This window comes from Cherax quadricarinatus, chromosome 1 (genome assembly GCF_038502225.1).
Source record: "Cherax quadricarinatus isolate ZL_2023a chromosome 1, ASM3850222v1, whole genome shotgun sequence".
Classification (NCBI taxonomy): Eukaryota; Metazoa; Arthropoda; class Malacostraca; order Decapoda; family Parastacidae; genus Cherax; species Cherax quadricarinatus.
Window position 1 is genome coordinate 24,402,549 of NC_091292.1, and position 6,000 is coordinate 24,408,548.

Consider the following 6,000-nt stretch of genomic DNA (forward strand, 5'->3'; position numbering starts at 1 on the left):
TGGATGCTCTCTTTCACTGAATCAATCCTTCTGGGCTGCTATCACTTGTAGTAACCAAGCAAGAACTACATCCAATGAAGAAGACCACAAAAAATATATGAGGATATTTTCACAATTGAAAATTTTATTTTTAAAAATTTTTAGGAAGATATTATTATTATTATTATTTTAGTTGAGGTGATAGTATAATAATTATATAATGGAGTCTGTCTGTGTGAATAGTCCAGGTTAAGTACAGTAATATACTGTACTTAAGACCTTGAAGTAATATAATATATTTAAGACCTTGAAGTACTATAATATATTAAAGAACTTGAAGTACTGTAATATAGTTAAGGCACTGAAGGAGTGAAATTCTTGAGTGTGTCTAACTGTAACTGTATAGTTTAAAGTGTAGTACTTCAGAGACTTACTATAACAGTACTAAATATCTTCAGCTCTTCAAGGGTAAGAAATACTGAAGGAGTGAACTACTTCATTGTGACTATATTGTAAGTGTATAGTCTGAGGTGAAGTACCTCAGAGACTTACTATAACAGTACTAAATATCTTCTGCTCTTCGAGGGAAAGAAACACTCCTTCAGTGTGACTATATTATAAGTGTATAGTCTAAGGTGAAGTACCTCAGAGACTTACTATAACAGTACTAAATATCTTCTGCTCTTCGAGGGTAAGAAACACTTCTTCAGTGTGACTATATTATAAGTGTATAGTCTTAGGTGAAGTACCTCAGAGACACTATAACAGTACTAAATATCTTCTGCTCTTCGAGGGTAAGAAACACTCCTTCAGTGTGACTATATTATAAGTGTATAGTCTAAGGTGAAGTACCTCAGAGACTTACTATAACAGTACTAAATATCTTCTGCTCTTCGAGGGTAAGAAACACTTATTCAGTGTGACTATATTATAAGTGTATAGTCTTAGGTGAAGTACCTCAGAGACTTACTATAACAGTACTAAATATCTTCTGCTCTTCGAGGGTAAGAAACACTCCTTCAGTGTGACTATATTATAAGTGTATAGTCTAAGGTGAAGTACCTCAGAGACTTACTATAACAGTACTAAATATCTTCTGCTCTTCAAGGGTAAGAAACACTCCTTCAGTGTGACTATATTATAAGTGTATAGTCTAAACTGAAGTACCTCAGAGACTTACTATAACAGTACTAAATATCTTCTGCTCTTCGAGGGTAAGAAATACTGAAGAAGTGAACTCCTTCAGTGTGACTATATTATAAGTGTATAGTCTAAGTTGAAGTTCCTCTGAGACTTACTCAAACATTACTAAATATCTTCTGCTCTTCGAGGGTAAGAAACCGTCCACCAAAGATATAAGCTTTAGTTGAAGACAAAGTGAAAGTTCAGAAGAACATCTTGAAACACAAGAGTCGCCAGCTGGAAGACCTCAATATGAAGAAATACGAGGAGAACATGCTGGTGGTCCTTGGATGTGAAAGAAACTACGCAGGCAAAGAATGCTTTGAAAGCTTCTTGAAGGAAAATATTCTTATTTCCATAGATCCTGAAGATTTTGTTTTCCAGATGGAATTAACTTAACTGTATGCAAAATACGCAGTTGAGGCAGGACTACGATTTGCTAATTCTGTGGACTTTGGAAAACACTTAAGCACTTCTGGCATAGGCATCAAGAGAATGAGTGCCAGGTATAACTTTGAGTATGCCTATCAAGGAATGAGATGGATTGATACTTCTGGTAAAACTGTTTATGAACGTAGTGTTAAGAGAAAAAAGCCTCTATTGGATGAAATTTCCCGAAAAAAACAAAAACTAGAAGACAGCAAAAAGAAGAAGGAACAGGAAAAAACTGAAAGAGAAGAAAAAAGAATGGAGAAGGAAGGTGAGGAAGTTTCAAGCAGTGACAAGGAACTGCCACCTCCCACAACTGATCCAGAAGTACAGACTGATGGGGAATCTAACAAGGTCACAAGTCAGGAAACCACTACTGACAATGATTCTCTTATAAGTAATTACATAAACAACTTTATAGTTTCTACTGGAGCAGCAGCTGAGTCAGAAGAACAGCAAGAACAGGAGACCTTCATTCAGGGGCTTCTCTTTCCTGACAAACCACCAAAAGAACAGCAAGAACAGGAGACCTTCATTGAGGAGCTCCTCTTCCCTGACAAACCACCAAAAGAACAGCAAGAACTGGAGACCTTCACTGAGGAGCTTCTCTTCCCTGACAAACCACCAAATCCTGTAGAAGAAACAACTCCACCTGTCAACTTTGACACAAAGCCACAATCTGTACAGGAAACCCAAGATTATGATTTCGACCTGGATGCTCTCTTTCACTGAATCAATCCTTCTGGGCTGCTATCACTTGTAGTAACCAAGCAAGAACTACATCCAATGAAGAAGACCACAAAAAATATATGAGGATATTTTCACAATTGAAAATTTTATTTTTAAAAATTTTTAGGAAGATATTATTATTTTTTAAATGAAAGGACTGATTTTAGTTGAGGTGATAGTATAATAATTATATAATGGAGTCTGTCTGTGTGAATAGTCCAGGTTAAGTACAGTAATATACTGTACTTAAGACCTTGAAGTAATATAATATATTTAAGACCTTGAAGTACTATAATATATTAAAGAACTTGAAGTACTGTTATATAGTTAAGGCACTGAAGGAGTGAAATTCTTGAGTGTGTCTAACTGTAACTGTATAGTTTAAAGTGTAGTACCTCAGAGACTTACTATAACAGTACTAAATATCTTCAGCTCTTCAAGGGTAAGAAATACTGAAGGAGTGAACTACTTCACTGTGACTATATTGTAAGTGTATAGTCTGAGGTGAAGTACCTCAGAGACTTACTATAACAGTACTAAATATCTTCTGCTCTTCGAGGGAAAGAAACACTCCTTCAGTGTGACTATATTATAAATGTATAGTCTAAGGTGAAGTACCTCAGAGACTTACTATAACAGTACTAAATATCTTCTGCTCTTCAAGGGTAAGAAACACTCCTTCAGTGTGACTATATTATAAGTGTATAGTCTAAACTGAAGTACCTCAGAGACTTACTATAACAGTACTAAATATCTTCTGCTCTTCGAGGGTAAGAAATACTGAAAAAGTGAACTCCTTCAGTGTGACTATATTATAAGTGTATAGTCTAAGTTGAAGTTCCTCTGAGACTTACTCAAACATTACTAAATATCTTCTGCTCTTCGAGGGTAAGAAACCGTCCACCAAAGATATAAGCTTTAGTTGAAGACAAAGTGAAAGTTCAGAAGAACATCTTGAAACACAAGAGTCGCCAGCTGGAAGACCTCAATATGAAGAAATACGAGGAGAACATGCTGGTGGTCCTTGGATATGAAAGAAACTACTCAGGCAAAGAATGCTTTGAAAGCTTCTTGAAGGAAAATATTCTTATTTCCACAGATCCTGAAGATTTTGTTTTCCAGATGGAATTAACTCAACTGTATGCAAAATACGCAGTTGAGGCAGGACTACGATTTGCTAATTCTATGGACTTTGGAAAACACTTAAGCACTTCTGGCATAGGCATCAAGAGAATGAGTGCCAGGTATAACTTTGAGTATGCCTATCAAGGAATGAGATGGATTGATACTTCTGGTAAAACTATTTATGAACGTAGTGTTAAGAGAAAAAAGCCTCTATTGGATGAAATTTCCCGAAAAAAACAAAAACTAGTAGACAGCAAAAAGAAGAAGGAACAGGAAAAAACTAAAAGAGAAGAAAAAAGAATGGAGAAGGAAGGTGAGGAAGATTCAAGCAGTGACAAGGAACTGCCACCTCCCACAACTGATCCAGAAGTACAGAATGATGGGGAATCTAACAAGGTCTCAAGTCAGGAAACCACTACTGACAATGATTCTCTTATAAGTAATTACATGAACAACTTTATAGTTTCTACTGGAGCAGCAGCTGAGTCAGAAGAACAGCAAGAACAGGAGACCTTCATTCAGGGGCTTCTCTTCCCTGACAAACCACCAAAAGAACAGCAAGAACAGGACACCTTCATTGAGGAGCTCCTCTTCCCTGACAAACCACCAAAAGAACAGCAAGAACTGGAGACCTTCATTGAGGAGCTTCTCTTCCCTGACAAACCACCAAATCCTGTAGAAGAAACAAGTCCACCTGTCAACTTTGACACAAAGCCAGAATTTGTACAGGAAACCCAAGATTATGATTTCGACCTGGATGCTCTCTTTCACTGAATCAATCCTTCTGGGCCGCTATCACTTGTAGTAACCAAGCAAGAACTACATCCACTGAAGAAGACCACAAAAAATATATGAGGATATTTTCGATATTATTATTTTTTAAATGAAAGGACTGATTTTAGTTGAGGTGATAGTATAATAATTATATAATGGAGACTGTCTGTGTGAATAGTCCAGGTTAAGTACAGTAATATACTGTACTTAAGACCTTGAAGTAATATAATATATTTAAGACCTTGAAGTACTATAATATATTAAAGAACTTGAAGTACTGTAATATAGTTAAGGCACTGAAGGAGTGAAATTCTTGAGTGTGTCTAACTGTAACTGTAGAGTTTAAAGTGTAGTACCTCAGAGACTTACTATAACAGTACTAAATATCTTCAGCTCTTCAAGGGTAAGAAATACTGAAGGAGTGAACTACTTCAGTGTGACTATATTATAAGTGTATAGTCTGAGGTGAAGTACCTCAGAGACTTAATATAACAGTACTAAATAACTTCTGCTCTTCGAGGGAAAGAAACACTCCTTCAGTGTGACTATATTATAAATGTATAGTCTACGGTGAAGTACCTCAGAGACTTACTATAACAGTACTGAAACACTCCTTCAGAGTGACTATATTATAAGTGTATAGTCTAAGGTGAAGTACCTCAGAGACTTACTATAACAGTACTAAATATCTTCTGCTCTTCGAGGGTAAGAAACACTCCTTCAGTGTGACTATATTATAAGTGTATAGTCTAAGGTGAAGTACCTCAGAGACTTACTATAACAGTACTAAATATCTTCTGCTCTTCAAGGGTAAGAAACACTCCTTCAGTGTGACTATATTATAAGTGTATAGTCTAAACTGAAGTACCTCAGAGACTTACTATAACAGTACTAAATATCTTCTGCTCTTCGAGGGTAAGAAATACTGAAGAAGTTAACTCCTTCAGTGTGACTATATTATAAGTGTATAGTCTAAGTTGAAGTTCCTCTGAGACTTACTCAAACATTACTAAATATCTTCTGCTCTTCGAGGGAAAGAAACCGTCCTCCAAAGATATAAGCTTTAGTTGAAGACAAAGTGAAAGTTCAGAAGAACATCTTGAAACACAAGAGTCGCCAGCTGGAAGACCTCAATATGAAGAAATACGAGGAGAACATGCTGGTGGTCCTTGGATATGAAAGAAACTACTCAGGCAAAGAATGCTTTGAAAGCTTCTTGAAGGAAAATATTCTTATTTCCACAGATCCTGAAGATTTTGTTTTCCAGATGGAATTAACTCAACTGTATGCAAAATACGCAGTTGAGGCAGGACTACGATTTGCTAATTCTATGGACTTTGGAAAACACTTAAGCACTTCTGGCATAGGCATCAAGAGAATGAGTGCCAGGTATAACTTTGAGTATGCCTATCAAGGAATGAGATGGATTGATACTTCTGGTAAAACTATTTATGAACGTAGTGTTAAGAGAAAAAAGCCTCTATTGGATGAAATTTCCCGAAAAAAACAAAAACTAGTAGACAGCAAAAAGAAGAAGGAACAGGAAAAAACTAAAAGAGAAGAAAAAAGAATGGAGAAGGAAGGTGAGGAAGATTCAAGCAGTGACAAGGAACTGCCACCTCCCACAACTGATCCAGAAGTACAGAATGATGGGGAATCTAACAAGGTCTCAAGTCAGGAAACCACTACTGACAATGATTCTAGAACAGGAGACCTTCATTCAGGGGCTTCTCTTCCCTGACAAACCACCAAAAGAACAGCAAGAACAGGACACCTTCATTG